Raw genomic sequence first — 20,527 nt, 5'->3', positions numbered from 1 at the left:
TACGGGAGTTTTTTAAAAGAAACAACAAATGAAAAATACTTAATATTTCAGACAAGAAGGAATGTATATCAAATGCAGTTTAATTCTATGAGAATTTTAGTGATGCTTTGCCTGTTTCTCTAACAGTAGTAAAGAACAAGAGATGAAGAAAGAGTGACCAGCACTGAGACTAACGGTTTCAGCAATCAAGCCTGCAAATGAATCTCCTACCAGGGATCTATCTAACTGCACAGACACAAAATTTCCAGTGACACACTTTTTCTTTATCTTCATTTTCCAGATGTGCCCAGGGAAGTTCCTCTCCAAAGTCCCTGTACCATGGAATTGTTGACAGATCATTTTCAAAAATGTCTCCTGCAGTTTCCTGAGCAGTGGAGGCACAAAGCACTGTGCTTCCTTACTGACCTTGTCCAAACCATGTCTCCTTTGCATGGAACATTGAATGGATCCATGGAAAGGGGAGTGTAACACTCAGCCCAGTGTATTGCACCAAACAAGATTATTTTGCTTTGTTGTCCCATCAGGTGCCAATCTAGGGAAGGGCAAGACAGCCAAGACTGAGCATATGCAACCTCATTACAGTGATGTGCAAAAAGCTTCCCAAGCAGTGAGCAGGGAAGGAAAACAACACAGAGGGACTGGACAGACCTGTTCTTTTGTCAACAGTCACACGGGGGCATCCCTGATATCTGAGCCTATGTAATGGCTGGGTCACTGGCAAGAGAGCCTAGTTCTTTGCCAGCACTTCTCCAGTAACAAAATTAAACAGGTTTTGTTGGATTTTCAAGCTATTTGAAAACCTCTGTCTCAGCTGGCTCCAAATTTATGTTTTGAAAAAGGTAAAACAACTTTCAGTGAGTACTTTGCCTTCTGAGGCACCTAAGCCAGAAGTGCCTGGTAACAGTATGTACCAACTCCAGTCATGCCACACAAGGTCATAAGGGTATAAAAAAGTTAACATTTGAAGAGATAATTGTATGACAGTCTTAAGTAAAATGACTTTTTATGTGACATTTTTGCCTGCGAGGCAGAAGGCTACAAATCCAAAGCAACTTCAATAAATCAGCCCAGTTGTTCCTACTTTACCTTCCACCAGCAAGAGTGAAAATCTGGGCAAGGCTGTCTTCCTCAGGCAATCAGGTCAGACTTGCAGGAGAGCTGGTGTCCTCTTACCACATGTAATGTCAATGCAAAAAATTGCTCACTGGAGTGTGCAAGACCTTCCTCAGGTTCTACAGGAACTTTTACTCTACACACATAATGTTAAAATTAATTCAGCATATGAAAGATTGCTTTCAAACTAAACTGTGTGTTTTTTCTTTTGCCTTTTGATACAAATTTCTATTCCTCTCCATGTCAGGACTATCTCTTCAAGACTGCTACTTCTAGTGCTGCAGTTGCTGCACGCAGTGCTCCCCAGCATCATCAGAAATCCCTTCAGTTAGGTATATATGCAGGCAAAGCAGATTACTACAGTAGGCACTTTGTTCAACAAGTTTATCAAAATAACATTAATCCACATAATTTATCTCAGTTTTCGAATTCCATGTTATTTCTGTGTCCTATTCAATATTTAATTGTGGAGCACGGGGTGAGATTTTTTTCAGTGTTGCCTAAACCTGTGTGCAGAATTCACTTGATCAGTACTCTCCATATTCAAAAACTATGCTAAGTATCTTTTACATTCTTTATCGTTGTCCCTTTTTAAATTTATAGTGCTATCCTGAATTGCCCACAGTTCTGTTTTAACCTGAAAGCTGTCTCCAAAAATACTCTGGTACTTTGGAAACAGTTAATTTTGTCTCATCTTGGCACCTTCCAGAACTAGGGCCAGGAGCTGGACTCAATGATCCTGATGGGTCCTTTGAACTCAGTATATTCTACAGTTCTGTGAGAAACTTGCTTCATTTATAAGCAGTTATTTCCTAGCTTTTTACCAGAGCCTGATGTGCAGCAACTGTTGGGGTTTTTTGATTGTTTTTGGTTTTTTTTTTTTTTCTTCTGGCTTTAACAGTACTAAATTCAAAGTATTATGGTCTTGGAACACAGTTTCCATCTCTCCTGCTAATGCAGTAGTGAGCATGCAAGCTATCTTGTGCCAATGCTGTACATATTGAATGTAGAGCAGCAAATGCAATAAAGCAAGAGCAAAAGTAATAAAGGCTTATTTGCTATTAAAATAATTTACTGATGACATAATGCACTACAGCAAATATAAAGACTTCCCTTCTAAGAGGATAAAATTTTGTACAGTCACCTGCAGCTGAAGTTGGATAAGACCTTCAGAAGTGAGCTGGCAGATGCCATCCACATCAGTTTATCCAAACTACATTTGTTTGATATAATTTTGGGCAGAACCATAATTCACACGGGTACCCTCCACTTTCAAAATGCCTTAACCTTCCTTCCAAATCTGTACATTGTTTCAGCATCACCTAGGGACTGATCTTTGTTTAATTAACTGTTTCTTTACTGATACTAGAACTGCCAGAGCTTCAAGCCACAAGCCAGCATTTAACCACCAGTGATTTTTTTTTAAAGCATGAAGTTACTCCATACCTGAGAAGTTTTCATCTTCCAAACTAAACCAGAGTGATCCCATTAGAGAAAAAAAGCTCATTGATTGAATTCAGACATCAGAATTTTACTTTTTTTTTATCCCTTTGCAAATGAATTTAATTTTGGGGTGGGGGTGGTGGATAAGAATTCCACCCTTGTGATGAAATTAGAGCCTTTTCAAACACTATGAAGGTACAGCCATGACACAGGTATTAAATTCTGGACACAATTGCTTAAAAAGTTTTTTCTTTTGGTAAACATGAATGTTTGATTTAATAGTTCTTTCATCAAATCATTGCCTGCTTCTCCCAAAAAACCTGGATAAAAGCAGAATGTAAAAGGGTGGCAAAGCAGATGCTCAAAATAAGGATCACCTTGTTTTCTCAGCACAGGACATCAAGTAAGATACTCACAGCATGGTAGTCTTTAAGTGATGCCTGAGGAACATTTCTCCCCTGGGGGAAACCAAGACACTTCAAATGGGTATTAAATAAACATTCTCTGGATTTTTGATGGTCTAAGGCAAAGGCATACAATACATATTTTGGCAACCAAGCAAATGTCCATCATGCATGGACATCATAAATGCCCTATGCCTGAAAACAGCAAGTCAGGACTGCAGATGTGAATTTCCCAACTTCAACTGATTTTCATGGCCCCTTTTTGTTTTCTTAGGTGAAAAATTAATGGAGTCACAGTATAAAACCCCTCAAGATTAACAACATGAGCTGAAAACATCTTTTTGATATCTGAAGCTGGACCTTCTAAGCTTAGCAAGAACACTCATAAATAAGTTATAAAAATAGAAGGATCTTAATAGGGCTAATTAAATAATCTGACTTGTTCAAGCTGGTTGATAGTGTTCATATAGGCTGATACTCTGTCCTGAACAGCCCTCTTAAGTCATCAAAAACAGGGAGCAGATCATAGCCAAGTGCTAGTGCATGCTTCTGTTCCCTTGCTGAGCTTAAGGAATATCTATCTATAGACAGAGCTGTGGAAGCTCTAATTGTTCAAACTCAAGGGGCTGCACCATGTTCTTTAATCACTAACTGTGGGAACATCATTTACAAAAGGATGAAATTATGCACATTATGCATCATTTAATGTCCCTAATTTATGCAAAATATTTAAAAATTTATTTAGCTCAGAACTGCACATACAATTTATGTAATACCGCTTTCCTCCAGTGGCCTTAATCCTTGATAAATGCCTACTAGGAAACTGGCTTTCCACATGAAAACAGATCTTTTTTGTGGATGTGGGGATCAGTTTTGTTTAATATTTTTTCTGGGTTTTTTTTTCTTTTGTTAGGAACAATAGGAATTAGGATTTTTTTTTTTCTTTTGTTAGGAACAATTAGGAGCAATAAATAATTTTAGTGAAAATCTTTCCATTTTTAATGGGATACAAATTCAACTGGTTGATAATTTTAAATTAATACCCTCAGACACAGCAGGTGCTGGTGTGATAAAAGATATCCCCACAAACTCTGCTTTCCCATCTCACCTCACAATAATGCTTTCCAGGGTATTAACTTGAAGCCTCGTTTTTATTGCAAGGATTGCAAAAAGGTAATTAAATCTGTTTTCACTACTGTAAGATCAAAACTAGGGACTTACAAATTTTGAGATGCACACGAGCACTTGTATTTATCTAATGCAGGTGTGGCTTAGAAGAAGCATCTTTCAGGCTAGATTACACACAGAAGGCCATGGCAAATCTGTCTTTGTCCACCTCTGAGCCTGCTGTATTAACAAAACTTCCAAAATTGCTAGACCAAGCATCACCAATTTCAACAGGCAGTACAAGAAGGCCTCCTTACCTTACATATCATCTTTAGCTACTGGTTTTTGTGTGTGTAAAGTGGAGTTAATTTGGCTTCCTTAAGTGTTGTCTTTCCATGGATTCAATGAGGAAGTACGAAAATAACTATTTTTAAAAAGGTAAGCCTTTCTACCAAGGAATGCTGACAAAGCAGAGGATTTAAGAAATTATGTTTTAGCTGTTACTCCAGAATTACATCCCAAATACAAGCCTGTGTAAACCCTATGCATTTCCTGATGGTGTGTCTAATATGCTCACCCCCTGTTTAAGCTACATGTAATGGACGTGAGTTATTTGCATTGCACTCCTCCTCAAACTATTTTCATTTTCTACACAGTTTGAGCATGGATAGGTACAGAATCTGTGGTGTTTTATTTGTTTACCTGGTTTCAGTAATCTTCTCAAGAAACATTAAGACACTTATTTCCTAAGCCTGATGGAATAAATTGCTGCCCATGTTCATTAACAGAAAGAAAGCCATATACAGGGAAATGCTAACCCAGTGAGTAAATACAATTTTACGGCATTAGCTGATAACACAGAACCTCCGCCTAATGTCTTTAAAGCAATTATTTTACCTTATGAACTCCTTAATGGCAAGTAACCTACTTCATCCTCTAAAAACCTTTTCATTTCTCCCTGATAGAGAAATTACTTATAGCATGCTAAACTAAAAATTGAGAAAAATGCCACAGAGTACTGCCAGATCTTGGAAGTTTTTCTGGTTGTTGAAATTCAGCACCTTGCAGCCAAATGAAGCCGTCAGGAGAATATCACTCGGGGAGCTAAATTGCTGACCTCATGCTATTTCCTTGGATAAAGGAAAAAAAGTCAGTGATGGAACTGCATGTAAGACCTCACCAGCTCAACCATGGCTGTCTCAGAGACAGACCCTCACCTCTCCCATTTACACAACTTGGTGCTTTTGATAATAGGAAAATTTGTAAGTACCTTTAAAGGTCAAAAAGGTTCAGCACCAGCAGGACAACCACCATCTCTAGGCTGTTCTTTCTAGTCTTCTTCTCTTTTTTTTTTCTTTTTTATTTAATTAAATAAATTAATTAAATAAAGCTCATTGCATGTAAAAACCTCTTCATTGCTAACCACACTTGTTGACACATAATGGAATAGTGCTGAACCCTCCTTAAAGAGTTTGAACTTAAATCCAGGGCAGGCACATCACAAAATATTTTCCCTGGAAATCTCCACTATTCCCTGAACTTACAGATACATTATGTTAAGGGTGGGGGGAACAACATAAACATATATTCCTAAGAAGCTGCTCTTAACACTGTTGCTTTCCCATGTTCCATATATGAATTTAAGAAAGTCCAAATAAATAAGATCAAGTAAAGAGAATTTTGGATGATAAGTGCAATACCACAAAATCACATTTCTACTACTGAGAATTGAATTATGCTAAAAAAAAAAAAGAACTACTACTTTGTTTATCATATATGTCTCAGGAAATACTCAGGTCTTTCATTATTTACTGGCCAAGGGACAGAGGTGCACTGATCAGTGTTCCTTGGGTATAGACAGAGGCATTAAAAGGAGCCAAATACACCTGAACAAAATTATAGGGATTGATTTTGTCAAAAAAAAAGAAAAAAAAAAAAGTCCTAAATGTCTGTGTTAAAACATTTTGTCCCAAACTCTGAAATCTATTACTATCTTAGAGTATTCTTTAAAAAAAAAAAAAAAAAAAAAAAAAAAAAAAAATCAAATAGCTTATCTTTCAAGCATGGAAAATTTGATGTAATGCCAAGTGTTACCTATAAACAAGTTTCAAAGGTTTGGTTTATATGACTTCATACCCAATGCTACGATGAGCACATGTTTATTGAGGACCTCCCGAGTGTTTTTCAATACCTGTTCTGCACAGAAGTAAACGGCCGTTTGTGCAGTACAGTTCCCACTCATTTTCCCTTCCCATTTCCCCTGTGTTGTCAACTGACTTCTTTAACACTTAAATAATTTTAGTAATAAAATACTAGAAGTGCAAAAAGTAGTGTATCAAAACTTTTTTAAGGTCTTAGAGATGGGAGAGGGAAAGCACATTATACTAGGATGCTAATAAGACAGGAAAGGGTGTTATTGTGTGCGCAGGGAGATTTCCCTTGTTTCACTGAAAGGGAAAAAAAAAACCCAAGCTTCCACAAGCTCAGCTATTTTGACAAAAGGACCTATGGAGCTGCTCATGCAAGAAACACATCTTGTTCCCAAAGCAACTACACCACTTTGGGAAGGGAGGGAAAGAGAGCATCTCTCTTTGATATGGATTTGAAGGTGATATCCTCTGCCTCATGAAGGAGCACCCCACTGGTACAGTCAGCATAAGTCGGGTTGTCTTAATATCCATTTTGAACTCAATGCTGGTATTGCTGCAAAACTCAGGAGCAAAGCAACCAAGTCTCAGGGACTTCAAATAAACCCTCAAACAAATCAAAAAAACAACCAACCCTGCAAAATCCTCAAAAAGCACCTATCAAAGTGATTTCAATCCAGTGATCTGGTGCACAGTAAAAGGATGTAAGCTCTTCTAATCCCACTCTTTGAGCTCCTCCAGGCTCCAGCTCCCGTTGCCATGGCCCAGCCGACACCTCCTGGAAAGGACTGGAGCCTCACAGCCCCAGCAGTGCCTCCTGCATGGCCTGATGGCTGCTGGCTGTGGGTTTGCACACTGCAAAAACAGCTTGGGGGACGAGGAGCATGAGTGGCAGCCATTCCAGTCCAGGAGGTTTTATTACAATGAGTTCTGCTCCAGGCAGGCTGCCGTCATCAGCATATTTCTGACAGGTATTTTATTTTTCCTCCACAGAATACCTAACACTACTGAAAGCACCCACTGCTACATTAGATACTGCTGGTTTATTTAGATAAAATAAAATAAAATAAAATTTAAAATTACCTACTGTTCTCCTTTGTGCTAATAAAGACTGACTTTATCCTTCAGTATAATCCCGCCAAATCAATTAAAACGTATTCAGTGGGTTGAAAGGATACTAGTGAAGTATTAACAAAAGCCTGGTTTGGATTATGCAAAATTTTTGCAGCAACTGACTGATGCAAAGATTTCTGTGGCAACACTTTCAGGAAAAGAAAATAAATCTAGCTCTTCAAAATGTTTCCTTCTCTATTTTGTTCAGCAGCTCTAGGAAGCTATTAGGTCAAATTCCCCCAACACTGACCTATTTCTGAAGTTTGCAAGTCAATATGTGAGTGATGAGTGAAGTCTCCCATAGTCGTTCATAGAAATGTCTAAAGTGCTGCTATAAACTGATGCTTAAGGATATTAAATAGGAAAATGTCTTAAAACAGAAGCAGCTCATGTCTGGGTATGCTTGGGTGCATCACTGTCAACTAAGGAACCCATCTAGGACATTCCTGTGCCTTCCCGGGAATGAAACAGAATTCCTGAGGACAGGGAAATGAACCATGCTAGGTGTCAATGGGGGCTTGGAAACCTGCCAGGGCATGTGCTCCCATGTTTCACAACCAGCTAAAATGCCACCATGGAGGGGAAAAAACAATTTTTCCCATGCTGAGAAAGAGATCAGCAGGTGCTCTTACTTGTGCTAGGTCTGGTCAGCAGACAGTCAATACTGCTTCCGTTGAAAAAAAAAAAGAAAAAAAAAAATTTATTATAAACTTTCATCTGTCAAACAAGCCAGGGATCATGTTTTCTACTGCTTTCACGTTTGTAGGAAGCTGCTTCTGACATCTCCCCCCAGGGCTTGATCATACAACGAAGGAAAAATAGAGAATTTTAAAGACACTGGCAAGCGTTTGGTCTTTCAAAATGTCATCGCTAATCTCCACATCATCCAGCCTGCTCAGTAATCAAGACAGAGGAACTGTACAAGTGCAAATTAGTGTCACTTATGTCCTGAAAACAAGTAAGAATTAGGATATGGAATAAGTATGCCCAAAAGCAACATCAAATTTATTCCCCATGATCAGATGAGAGATTTACTGAAGTTTACTTCACCTTACACAGAAAAAAGCCCCAGACAAACATGAAGATATCTCTATGACATTTACCATCTGGCTGAGCAGGTTAGTGCTGTATTAAATGGATGCTGTACAGGCTGAATAGCAGTGAGAACAGGGAGGCAAGGAGTGGTCCTGAGCTCCCACAGCCATTTTCAAACACTTCCAAGATAGAAGACCTGTCTTCTGCAAGATTATTCTTTTCTTTTGGGTCCGTTAACAGAAAAATTATCAGGAGCACTAGGGTTTTTTTAGGACATTACGCATCCCAATAGCCTGATATGAGTGAACAGAACAGATTTATGGGGAGTCACCTGTTCAGGTGCAGCACAGACATCCAAAAGCAGATCTGTTATCAATCCCAGGATGTCTCATGCCAGCCTGTAACATCTCTCTCTTTCACAGGAGGGCAGGGGCACTGTGAGCCCACGGACAAGCAACTTCAGCACAGGACTCAGAGAGCACATGAAAAACTGCCAATGTTTCCCTGAACCACTGAAGCACAGCAAGGAAGCAGCCCATTCATACGTGGGCACTAGGAAGTTGTCCAAGACCTTTAAACTCTTATTCTCCTGGGAGCTGACCCAGATTTTACTATTACTGTAACAGTAAAAAAACACTCGCTACTTAATACCTGCGGTATAGGATTATATGCTGATGATGCAGGCTTCTTGAACACTGCAAAGTGCTGGGGGTATTTGTTGTTAAATCAACAGTTTTGCAGGAGTAATCATTGTATCTGCCTAGAAAAAAAAAACAGTATTTCCTATATGAGGAAAAGCAACAGTGTTAATTGCTGGTATTTCATATTAGAAGAAAATGAGCAGGAAAAGAAAAACTCCTCCAACCATAGTGATCAACTTACACATTCCAACTTTATTTTAAAAAATGAAAATATTCTGTGTCCAGAACAGTCCTTCTTAAAAATGTGCTTTGTAAGATCTTTTTTATAACATTCTTCCCTTACTAATGATTTTTAAATGTTCTTCTAATCAGCTTGAAAGGGACCAGTAATTTTTGGCTCAGCTGTAGCAGCAATAGAAGGAATCAGCACAACATGCCAGAGGAATGTGAAATGTACTAACCAGATATGAAGTCAGCTGCACAATACTGAAATCCATGCAAGTCTGCATCAGATTGTCTAACACTGCAGAATTTGTGATATTTACTCTGCCATTCAAGAACTCTCCTTACATGACACTTACCCTGATCTCTCAAAGCCATATATTACATACATAGCCATAGTGCAAAGGGGAACATAAGTCCTCTAAATCTATTCTCCATTTTCTTCGAAAGCATAATGTATAATAACACATTTTATAAGCAATATAATTAATAATTATAATTATAAATATAATTTTATGTTATATTAATAAACATAATTATAAATTTTATGTAATTTTTCCTTTTAAATTACATTTCATTAATCTTTGTCCTTTAAAATAAAGATACAAGCATATGGCCAGATATTTTTCTGTATAAAGCAGCATCATTCCTATGATAAAATTAATAGGTCTTCCAAGCAATTTTTGCTAAGCAGCCAAAAGTAAAGAGTGAGCAAATTACAACACTAATACTAATTTATTAAGCTACTTTCAAATGCCTTCAGCTTCCCTTTTCTTTGTTTGCAGCATTAGAGGATCATTTGATAAAGCACAACTGCAGATGTTCAGCCCTTTGTTTACCAAGGTAACTGCGACTGAAAAGGAAATGGAAGTGACAGCACCAGGGCTACCTTGCCTTGCCAGGAGCAACTATGTCCTGGAGCAGTTGCTGCTGGAGGAAATTAAACTGTAGAAACTCTGAAGGATGACATTACTGGGGATCTCTGCAATTCAGACTGGCAAGAAGGCAGGAGTGGGAGCCTTGGAGAGCTGCCACCACCTCCCTTCTATGGACCATGGTGTCCCTTTCCCACTATGCTGTTTTCTGGGCTGTACAATATGTTTATGTTTTCCTAGACCTGCCACCCATATGGAGACTTGGACACATTACACCAAGTCAATCATACCGGCCACTCCTGGTGTAAGCCAAGCCTGGCACTAATTCTGCTGCTTTTTGAGGAGATGACAAAACTCTACTGTGTAGCAAGCAGAGGTTCATCATAGCTAAGTGACCACACTGTGGGTTCACAAGACAAATAAAAACACTCAACTTTTATTTGCACGTTGCCCTGCACAAATCTCTCGTTACATCTATTTCACAGCAAATTTCTATTTTTTTAACTTTCCTAAAGCAGATGCTTGTCGCCGCAGGTCCCCAGCCGGGTAGTAATTAGCATTGACTCCATGGTTGCAGAAGGCTGATCAATTGCTTTATTATATCATCTTATACTATATTATACTATAGTTATTAAGAAACTCAGTAACCCTTACAGGCAGTCCGATCCAGCTTTGACCTAACTGGTCAATCAATCCAAACACCATCCAGTGGCCAATTAAGAAATCACCCTTTTATTAAACAAATCTCCATGGCACATTGCACATGTGCACAACAGCAGGTGCAACAAGTGGAGATAAGAATTGTTTCTCATTCTTTTCTCTGATCTTCTCACAGCCTTCCCCGGAAAAATGCCTGGGAAATATCTGTCTGCTCTCTGTGACCAGAGAGCTGCTGCCACAGATGCTTATGAAGGCAAATACTACAATGCTTGGTCCTTAGGATTGCATTTTAAATAACAAAAGCTAAAAGGCTCTGATTGACCAAAGCTTTTTTTTTTTTTTTTTTAAATCAGATCAACTGTTTTACACTGTCGAAAATAAGAACAAATCCAGGCAATATTTTCTATTTCCCACTTCTACTCTTAGAAACAAGTGTGACATTTATAACCACAGTGTAAAAGCTCATTAATACTCTACACTGACCTATTAATAAGGGTTATTGGCTTAACACAATAGGAGACATTCTCGTGGAAAACAGACAAGGAAAGGAGAGAGCAGCTCAAGATAAGCCACCTCTCCACAAACAGGCTCAAATGATGAGATCATTAAATGACAGTGTTAAAAGCATCCAGCATTTTTCACCTCTTCTCTGCTCATTTCAAAACTAGCTTAAAACCGCAGAATAAAAGCCCAGTGAATACCCCAGTACATTTTAAAAGGCAATTCTCTCTCAAAGGGCTGGTAGCAGGCAGGGAGTGGGAGAAAGGTTTATTTTAGTTGAGCTAATCTGACAGACTGGCACCTACTCAGAGGTGTTGGAAGACGTCTGGCGCATCCACACACCCACCAAGAGCAGCGCTAAATTCTTAAAGACAGGGCTGTCTATGCATTAAGTTCCCTTTTTAAGTACTTCTCCTTAGAAGCTTTGTTCTTTCTTTTCAAATAAATCATTTAAAGCAATCTCCCAATAAGTGTTCTGTGGGGGAGACACTTCCAACACTTCACCTTGGAGTTTGCCAAAACTAGCAAATGCTCAAGGCACCCTGCCCATGGAAGTACCAAAAAGGGTGAGAAATCACCTGCCTGCCAGATGAAGTGGGAGTCCCGATTCACACCCCATGCAGCCTTCTAAAGCCATCCTTTAGCTTAAATAATTGTGGTATGCTTGGGACTTTTTCCTACCATAAACGTATGGAAAACAATCCTAGTTCCCCTCAGCTTATCTTTTTCTAGGCTGAAGCCAAGCTCTTCCAGGCCACTGGTAAAATGCTGGCTGATCCTTCCACCACTATCCTAATTTCCCTTCCTTGACCTGTGTCAAGGCTGTTTAAACTCATCTTCCTAAGTACAGATAGGACACCTTCATTCTTTACTGCTCCCAAATGGTGACATTGAGCTTTCAGAAGGAATTCATATCATCCATCCTTAAGCACACAACATTCTCCTGAAACCAATTAATGGCAGAGGAAAGCAATTCTTCTCACTTAATAATCCAGTCCTCCCCCGCCTTGCCAATGTCTCTCAGCTTTGGAGTTGGCAAATTTATTTAGCAAGCTTTTAATTCTTCTGTAAAGGCTGCTAATGAAAATATTAAATAAAGCACGATTTGATCTTTGAGGAGCTCCAGCAGTACCTTCGCTTAAACTTGCAGCGATAAAAAGGTTATCACGAATGACAGCATTGAAAGACTCCAACTCTTTAAAGATATCTTAACCATCTCAAAAGCCCTTTTTGCAGGAGACAGGATTACCATGATGCAATCAAATTATGTCAAATTATCTCAAGTATTGTGAGCATTTGTGCCAGCCACCCACCCCAAAGAAAAACAAAAACTGAACTAACGCTGTTTGACTTGCACAGATGCAGCAAGCCCAGTGACCACTTTTACTCCAACTAACCCAGAAAGAAGGTCATTGTCATCGTCTCCTAGTTCCCCCCAAGATGTCCCTCTCATCCGCATGAAGATGCTTTCATCACGAAACAGCTTGCAAAGCACAGATCCCCTGTGATACTGCAATTAGCTAATTTCCTATACTGATATCTCTTATACAGTGAACAGCATTTTAATTAATTCTTTAAATATATATCCCTGCAATAGGTTGAACCTTAATTAAAATTAGAAGTGCATGATAGCATCGTCTTATCTGGTTACAAACCCATTTTTTTTAAATTTGCGGTGATGATATCGCAACCACATTAAAAGGAATACATATTAAATTTTATGTTCTTTCAGTTCTACATAACACTAAGAAAATTAATTCAATCTGCGTTTACACTCACAGAATCTGACTTCTGCTTCAGTAATAAATATTTTTGCTTTGTTTCAAACACAACTTTTACAAAACTGTTTTAAACTTTGCCCTGGGCACGTCTCTGCCCACCAGAGATCTGCTGATGCTTAATCTCATATTTCATTAGTTATTGCTTAATTAGAACCCCATTTGAAACAAGTTGAATAAAAATGGACCATTTAATTATTGTGAGACATGAAAGAGGCAGAAAGTTCTTTGTAATCCAAGCTGCTCCTCAGCAAATTTTTATCATGTTTATCACAGATATCAGACTTTGCTGTCTATCTCTCTCTCAGCTCTGCATCTCCTGATGCAGCTCTTCAGTCAGCACATCTGCCACTACTCCTACATTCATCTTCACACAGCTCCCCTGGCATCGAAGAACACCACAATCCTGTGGCTGGGAGACACGTTCTTGCAGCCCAGGATCACCACCACCAAACGCTTCCCAGGCCCCACCCTGTGATTTATCACACTTTAAACCGAAAGACCAGCACAGTGAGCAGGGGGAAAACTCCAGCAAAATTGTTCAGCTACAAGAAGCACACAACTAAACAGAAGGTCTTTTCAAACCTAGCAGGGTTTATCACAGCTGTAAAACAAGCAGGGCTCCTTTGGTACTAGCACTACCCGTAAATATTGATTAAAAAACTAAAAAAAGTTTATCCTGAGTCCCTCTAAATGGCCTTTTCTCTTTATAGCCAACCAATTAACAAAACCAGCAAGTTTACAATGCAAGTACAGAATGACCAAGTTAGTATCTATTACATGCACAACTAAACACCCAATTGTATCAGTGTTTCCCCTTGTTCAGGAAGCATTTACACAGGAACACCAAATTACATTCTCTTTTCAGGCTTGGGCATCTGAGTATAATTTCAACTTCCCAATATAAACAAAATGTGCTCAAAACCTTCAATTTATTTGAGAAGCATTCGCAAACTTCAGTCGTGTCTGAAACCACTATTTGAAATGCTTATTCATGAATTGTAAATTGAATTGTTACTGCTCTGTATTATGCAAATAGCCAAATTCTAGCATTGTAACAGAAGCAATGAGCTTGTTATCCTGTCAGTCCTGCAACTTCTTAGAACATCATTTCCAAAACTGCTTGTGTGCTCCCTTAACTGTACTAGTTTTGATATTAACGAAGGATTCACCACCAGCTTAAATGGAAGTCACACAACAATGAGCCCTTCTGAAAAGCCGACCATTATCTTTAACTTGGAATGCAAAGGATATCCTCATATTTATCAAAAATACCTGTAAAAGCATTTATGTATTTAATTAATTCCTGTAATTAATTCCTGTAAAAGCATTATGTTTGCTGTAAAAGCAAACACAAGATATCCAGTGGAACTGAGAAACAGAAAACTAAGATGGCAGATATCAGGATTCTTGTTAAATAAGCACATGATGCATTCCATCAATGCAACCATTAGCTTTGCTTGGGTGTTCAACAACTAGTTTTAGTTAGATAAATTATATCGCTAAACAGTCATATGTGAAAAATAAAGAGTACATGCAACAGTCTTAAATTGAGATATATATCCCCACAGTCATCCTTTATGCAAAAATTATGCATATGGTGCGTGTGGGTGGACTGAAAGCACAACGGGATGAGCGTTACCTCGTTGCATCTCCATAACGCAGGCCGGGCTGGAGGGCTCAGAGGAGACAGGGTGCCTGTCAGATCCATCAGCACATAAATCAGAGTATTGGTATCAGCGAGTCGAGTCACGTGCATCCCATTAAATCCTGCAACGTTACCTCATCCCCGCAGCACTCAAGAAAGCCTTGTCAGACAGATGCTGCCTCCCACCCGCTCCCACTCAGGTAACGCCTTGCAGGTGGCAGGTGACACGAGGACAGGCTGTGCCAGGGCATGCTGTCCAGCACACCAAACCACACCAACTGGCACATCAGCCATGCTGAGTGGCACACCCTACTGTTCCATGCCATGCCATCCAGCACATCACACCACACCAACCAGCTGGGACACAGGATCCCCACCTCCTGCAGGCCTGAGAGCGCCCAACAGCCAGTCAGAGATTTGCTCCGTAGAAGATGCAGCCCTAGAGACAGGAGAGATGTGCTTTCCACAACAGACAATGTGATGACAGACCTCCCACACCACCAGGGAAAAGGGTGCAGTCCTAATCCCTCGGTTACTACAGCACAGAGCCTCCTGGCTGGCCGGAGTGCAAGGCAGGAATCAACCCAGGAACAGTGCTGGAAGCAAACAGGATTGTGAAAGCAGGAACATATCTGAGCCCCTAGTCCATGCTATTTCATTCCAGAGCACTTAGCATCATGTTTGCTTATATTCAATTCCTTTCTTTATCTCATTTAAACTGACTTCATTTTACAAAGAAAAGCTCAATTTTAATGCATTTCTTTATTCCTTCCCACAGCATTATGCTACTTTATTTACAACTTGTGTTAGAGAGCAGCTTCCCATATCTGTGCATTTTTTTGTTCAAGACAGACGTTTCAAATACATCTTGGTGTTGAATGGAAACAAGGAAGAGCTATGCTCTAGTGTCTTTCGATAGGAAAACACTGGCAGTGTTTGCATGCTGCAGCTGAAAACAATATACTGATAAAGCATCAAGGGGTGCTTCCCATCAGCAGAGAGGAGCAGGGAGCAGAAATAAGGCTCAGACAGAAAGAAAGGAATTGATTTGGAACTTGAAGAACCACCTCTGTTTCCTCTCCTTTTTCACAGCTATAAATTAGATATTCATCTCCATAACTGATTCAGAAGGCTGTTTTAAAAGCTGCTAACAGGGTCTGCACAGCTTTCAGGCTTATGCATGTCATGCACGAATAAAGAGTCACCACCATCCTTAAACTCACAGCATCATTAGAGGTACCATACAAATTATGTTGGGAAAAAAAAAAAAAGGTATTTGAATATATTTTTCTATCTGAAATATCAACACATGCAGAGCTGGCCTGCAATCTAAATGAAACCAAGGGAGTGCTTCCTCTTAAAATGCATTGATACTGCTTGAGTGAAAAGCTTGCTGCTGATGGGTTTTATGTGCATCTAAGCTGAGCCAAGTGAGCTCAACACAATCTAGCAATTCTACCATTTACCATGCTGCAGTAAAATAAGGCTTTTTGCTTCTTCCTAATTATATTCTCAGACTGCACAACAGACTTATCTATTCCCACCACCTATAAATGACAATGCTGCTGTAATATTTCGTAATGTATTTCCAAATGATAAAAAAAGGCAACCAGTGAAAAGGAACAGTAAACATAGAATAAGAGGCTACTGTCCATGCTTCCACAAACACTTGAGCCAATTGTACTTACACACCACCATAAATCAAACAGGCACAATCCAATTTAAATACAAGTCCTGCAAGGCTTTTTCATTAATGTATGGTTTATGCTTTTGTCATCTTTTGACTAATTTTATTACATAATACTGAGAGATTTACTATATTGCATTACAGTTCAGTTAGTCATAACAGAATTGAAAAAGTTCATTTTGTTTCTCTGTTTCAGAAGCTAAAGAGTATATTATGTCATGCTGGTTTTCAATCAGTACATTTTTCTGAAATTCCTCTTTTGTTTCCTCTTCCCATTTCACATTAAGAAAAACACTTCCTGTGTACTATTGCTGTTTTAAAAGGTATACTAAAGAATGCTTCCATACTTGTACATGCTGCCTCTCAAAAAAAATCAGATCTTCAAGTTTTTTAGTTTCTTCTCTATTTTGCTCCATCCCATTTTTTCAGGGTCTCTGGTCAAGCAGTAATAGCTCAGTAGTTCAGCACTGACCTCATGGAAGAAAAGATTAAGGGCCACACTGCCTTGTATTTCCCTTACTTGAAACAGCACAAGTAATTCCACTTAAATTGGGGAGATACATTTATAACCCATTTTTGAAGATGGGAATATAATTCTGGTGGGCTTTTACTAGCTTTTTGTCTTTTTTTATTGTCTTCCTTAAACAGCTGCTACTGAACACCATCAGAGGAAGGATGATGCTCTGCCCTGAGATGGCTGCACTTGGGAATGAATCATCACAGGCAGAGCAGCACCACTAGGAATAAACCCAATGCTAAACATCATATGTGCACTAATCTCCATTTCTCTGTTTAAATGGATTTCTTCTTAGTTTTATTCTTAAGTATTTTACTCAAAGGTCTTACTTCCTCAGTACCAATACACAAGAGGACCCAGCCAGAGTACAGAAAATTGTCCATAGCAAAGGCTCCTGTGCTTACATCACCAAACTAGTATTGCTTAGAAATTTCAATCTATTGTCCCAGCTGTTAAAAAAAAAAAGGTTTTGGCACAGAACACTCTGTAATGCACAGAATAACAGAAAAAACTGAACTATAGGAAGACAACCACTCTTACAGTATACTGCACATACAGCATGACACAAGTCAAAAACACATTTTAAAAAATGTAAGTCATGTTACTGATAAAAACACCTTCCACAACACACAACAGACAATGCACCTATTATTAGGGATGGTCTACCTTTTTATTTGCAACTAATTTTAAAAGGACTGCTCAGGGAGTGCTGCTGCTGCTGGTTCCAGACTAATTACCTCCAGATTGTGTCGGATTTTCCCACACACAGAAACAAGTGGCATGCTGAATTTGGTCATGTTAAGGAGTTTCCATCAGCTGCTTCATAACCACTTTGAGAAACTCATATGGATGCAATTATGACTTTGCAGTAAAGTTTTTGTTGTTTTGGGTTTTCTTTTAAACACCGGACCACAAAAACCATGTTCCTCATTCAATCCCATTGAAGTAAATAGGATGGTTTCAATAGACATTAATGGCTTCTGGTGAGGTTTCATAAAAAGATGAAAAATAAATCTCTTCATCTACCAGAGAGTGAGGTTAATCTCTTATTCTTAAATCTCACACATCAAAGAACTCCAGCATTGCACAGGATTGCTGCACACTTAGTCCAATAGATGGCTATATGATAGTCATTGTCTGAAATGAAGAATACTTACATAAAACACAGCTCCAAAACTAAGGACTTGGATTCAAAAATACCAGGCTCTTCTCTCTGAAGTAGTACTTTATCAATTTAAAGAGATTAATCTTTAAGTTAGAAAAAAATACAATGCCACTAATTTCATTCCCCTACAACTAAAATATAGAAAACCTCACCTGAATAGGATGTACTTTTATACTTTTGTCACAGAGTATAGTAAGACATACTTACACATATTTTCTCTCCAGATGACACAGTTGAAGGCAAAAACCATTTAAACAGCACTAGGAATGGGGGAATACTTTAAACCTTTTTCCAAGATGAGAGTTACAGCCACCACATAGATTTTCAGCACAGTGCTCCTTAGGAGATAGTACTCCCAAGAAGCACTTGGAAATAAAACATTTTCTTCCCTGAAAGCCCTTTACAGAAACCTCAGTTCCGAACTCAGACTCAGGTGGTGCCACATGTGGTGGAGGTGTCTTTGCAGCAGCCAGCTGCAGTGAGCTCATGGACAGAGACCACAGCGTGCACAACAGCCACATGTGCATATTAAATAATCATTTCTTCTTTACTCAAATATCTACAACCAACAAAGTGAGAAAGTGGTGGGTCTCTAACTAAGGGTCTCAATAATCTACAGAATTCACAGCTTTGCTTTTGCCCAGAGGCATTTGAAGCTGCTTCTGTTTTTCTGTATAGCCATGATTATAGGAAAGCAGCTGCCTTAATGAACCACAGAAAGTGTGCTGGAAAAAAGAGGCAGGGGATGAGACCTTGTTCTGCCTTCTAAGAAGTTTATTGGACACTATTTTTCCTCCTTGTCACATACTCAGTCTCTGAAATAAACACACATCTCAGCTATAATACAATTAATTATAATGAAATATATAAGGACACTGCATTCTACCTTTTGTTAGAAATGTGTTGATTTTAACTTTATGTTAAAAATAAGATTAAGTTCAAACAAATATTCTTAGCAAAGAAGATTTTCTTTGAATTTGAAAAAGCCAAGACGTGAGAGAAGGTCCTTAGGAGCCTTTTATTAAAACTAAAATTCTGCCCACTTCCTTCATTAGCAATGGACCAATTCCCAGCATATTCTCATGTTGAAATACAAACTGCTGGCATTCTTCTCTGGTGTACAAGCAATGATCCCATTGTTTCATTCCAAATATGACAATTAATGTTTAGCATATCCTGAAGAATCCTATACATAATTACTCAATACTATGTGGCTTGTTTAAATCAGGCCATACCTAGTAGTGACTGAAAGTAATCAGATTATGGAAAATTAAACAGTGGCTTCATTCCTTGGTAATAATTATCTTTCTTTTCACTCTAAAAACTTCAAGACTGGTACCTGAAACTTCTCCTTTCTACCTGTTCTTCCAACTCTGTGAAAAATTAAAAGCACTTTTGCATGCTGTAAACTCCAGCTACGGCCTAAAAACAGACATGTAACAGCAGAAGAAAGACCAACTGGACTTGCACAGACTGCACTGCAGGCTGGGAAGAGAGCAGGGAAGGAAGAGCTTTATTTATAAATTCATATAAGCTACTCTAAGATTTAGGGGAAAAGTCCACCCTTCACCACCAGCAATTATTCACCACCATCTTCAATAGCCATTTATTGGGTATGCTTGAATTTGTGGCACTCAAGACAATTGTTTATCATGTCATAATCTGGAAATAATTGTAGAGATTACAGTGTATTGAAATGGACTTTTTCTGCTGGTTGGCAAGATAAATAATATATTTACAGCATTAAGTAGTTTTCTACTTGTATTTCCTAAGACCATTTCAATTGCTGGGTGGGGTTTTTTCCAGTGGACCAAAGAGTCACTCAAGCACAATAATGTTGGATGCACAAACACCACAGGCAAATTTGGCAGAAGCCATATGTTTTAAAATGTATCAAGTCAATAAAATGTCATTAAAACAACAGATTTTAAAATATGGAAATGAGAAGATGCAAACTTGTTCAATAACCAAGGAAAGCATCAGTATAAGGAAAACCTATAATACATGCAGCAATAGGTTTTACTTGCTTGCTTCTCTGTTGGCAGCATTGTAATAACATTGATGATATTCAATATGATACCGGTTTTTTTTCCCCACCTGTGTCTTATATCTGAAAGGAAAGACAAGAAACTGCAGAGGAGGAAAACACATTCTACTGAAACGAATAGAAGTTTAAGTCTGAATTAATGAAAGCAGTATTTCACTCCAAGTTGAATTGATTTGCCCCAAGTGGCACAAGTTAGAAGCAGAGCTGCTGGTTTTAATCCACTCCCTCGACCCCTCTTCTCCTAAGTCACTCCACTAGATCGCTTACCTGCCTGTCTCTGCACAGAACAAGACACATGTTACAGTACACACCAGCTCTGCTCCGCTGGCAGTCATCTGACCCCCTCTGGATTTAGTCCAATACCCCATGTAACTAGGAAATTACCTCATATATCATATTTTAAGTGCAGAGCAGGAAATCAATA

The 20,527-nt window shown here is 38.8% G+C and overlaps 1 protein-coding gene across 6 annotated transcripts in view; it reads right to left on the bottom strand.

Moving 5' to 3' along the window:
* The window catches only part of MACROD2 (mono-ADP ribosylhydrolase 2), an 845,784-nt gene that overhangs the window by 746,650 nt on the left and 78,607 nt on the right, over nt 1-20,527 (bottom strand). The window lies entirely within an intron of this gene.

This window comes from Lonchura striata, chromosome 3, assembly GCF_050655825.1.
Source record: "Lonchura striata isolate lonStrDom1 chromosome 3, ASM5065582v1, whole genome shotgun sequence".
NCBI lineage: Eukaryota > Metazoa > Chordata > Aves > Passeriformes > Estrildidae > Lonchura > Lonchura striata.
Note: the sequence above shows the minus strand (reverse complement) of the source record. Positions and strands in the feature narration are given on the sequence as shown.